Source organism: Gossypium hirsutum, chromosome D13, assembly GCF_007990345.1.
Source record: "Gossypium hirsutum isolate 1008001.06 chromosome D13, Gossypium_hirsutum_v2.1, whole genome shotgun sequence".
NCBI classification, from domain to species: Eukaryota; Viridiplantae; Streptophyta; class Magnoliopsida; order Malvales; family Malvaceae; genus Gossypium; species Gossypium hirsutum.
In genome coordinates this window covers 43,518,494-43,520,551 of record NC_053449.1, presented here as the reverse complement: position 1 = coordinate 43,520,551, position 2,058 = coordinate 43,518,494, and the positions used below count along the sequence as shown (strand labels likewise).

The following is a 2,058-nucleotide window of genomic DNA, read 5'->3' as shown; positions in this document are numbered from 1 at the left end:
TCTCTCTTTCATTTTCTTTGTTTTCCCATTTTTTGTCTTCCTTTCCCTTGCACACCCCTTGGACTAACAGCAACCAAGTATTCGTGAAGGCCTTGGATCGATGGAACAAGCAAAGAAGAGAAGTGCACTAGTTTGGCTTTGGAACATCACCAGGATTTGTTTTCTAGTTCCCTTCTCTTAATCTTTTTTTTTTAGTTTATGTTGTGATCATGAATATGAATACTTGTTGAGTTTATGTTCTTAAATTAATTAAAATGGCTTAAATTTCATTTGTGTTAGATTAATTGCATTTTGTCCACTTAATTTGCTAAAATCATGTTTGTTTTGTTATAGGCCTTGGTAGTTTGTTCAATTAAATAAAATCATGCTTATGTTATGCTTGCATTTTAATTGTAAGTTAACGAAAGAATTAATTATTAATCAAATTGAAATTATAATTAATTGGCACAATATTTAATTGGTGCATATTTAATCTTCTAAGGTAGTTGAGGGTTAAATTAGTGATGGTATTAAACAATACTTTAGCCTTGCAGAACTTTATCTTAGTGATTAAATTGTTTCAATATAGGAATATATTGTTACCTCACTTTATCTTATACTTGGTTATGAAAATTGATTAATTGTTTGAATTCACATAGAAATATGTGTAAGAGATTCATTGATTTAGTAAGTATGTATGTGCATTAGTTAACAAAAGACCAAGTTGCCATGAAATTATTCGTAACAACATAAACATAGTTTTGATAATTCTAAGTTAAAGAAAGAAATTGATCTAATACATTTATGTCATATTGATGAAAACCATTTTTTTAGAAATCATGCATTTGGAATTTTTATTTTCTTAGTTAATCACTTATTTAATTTCTTTTTATATTTTTATTTCACCTCTTCAAAACAACATATTTTTCATCACCAAATTGATTAATTTTACATTTCATAAATATTTCCTTACACAGTCCCTATGGGTACAATAACTTGACAAACCTGTCACTTTATTACTTGTTGTGATTGTGTACACTTGCATATTTCCATCATTCCAAGTTTTTTGCGCAGTTTTCGGGGACTGTTTTAAAAAAGACATTATTTGTGAAATTGTTAATTTTGCATTTTGGGCTATTTTTCTGTTTAATTTTAATTTAATTTTTTTCTGTGATTGTTTCAGGTGTTATGAGTATTGATCGAATTATTGACTTACTCCCCATAGATTCTAAAATAGAAAGGACTTTTAGACAAAGGAGAAGACAAGTAGCTTAGAGAAGGACTAAAGAGATGAATTTCAAAAATCAAAACCAAGGAAATTGAATGAATCATGCTCAAAATCCTATCCTTATTGTTGATGACAGGGATAGAGCTCTAAGACAATATGCTATGCCATTATTTCATGAGCTTAATTCAGGTATTAGGAGACCCAAAATTGAGGCACAACAATTCAAGTTGAAGCTAATTATGTTCCAGATGATTCAGACAGTGGGTCAATTTAGTGGAATGCCTACTAAAAATCCTCAACTTCACCTTAGATTGTTTATGGAGGTGAGTGATTCCTTCAAGTTAGTTGGAATACCCGAAGATGCACTAAGATTAAAGCTATTCCCATATTTATTGAGGGATAGAGCTCAAGCATGTTTGAGACAAGTCCAACAGATGGATGACAAGTCCTTGTATGAGATCACTACTTTCCAACAGATGGATGACAAGTCTTTGTATGAGACATGGTAAAGATTTAAAGAATTATTATGAAAATGCCCTCATCATGGAATCTCGCATTGCATCCAATTAGAGGCTTTCTATAACGGTCTCAATGCTCATACGAGGATGGTAGTAGACGTTTCTACCAATGGTGCTCTTCTTTCTAAGTCTTATATTACAGCTTATGAAATTATTGAGAGAATTGCTAGTAACAATTATCTGTGGCCAACCAATCGAGAAACTTCAAGATGAGTCGCAAGAGTACATGAAGTGGATGCCCTCACTTTACAATCCCCAAATTCCCGTGTTTTACAATCCGTTCCCAAATCGTTGTATTAGCCATTACGCCCGGCCTCCCTCCCCATCTCTCTG

At 32.1% G+C, this 2,058-nt stretch overlaps 1 non-coding gene across 1 annotated transcript; it reads right to left on the bottom strand.

Moving 5' to 3' along the window:
- Nucleotides 1-1,651: 1,651 nt before the first annotated feature.
- LOC121225861 (small nucleolar RNA R71) lies at nt 1,652-1,757 on the bottom strand. Its single transcript, XR_005923764.1, has one exon. It is a non-coding gene; the product is annotated as a small nucleolar RNA R71 (small nucleolar RNA).
- Nucleotides 1,758-2,058: the final 301 nt, after the last annotated feature.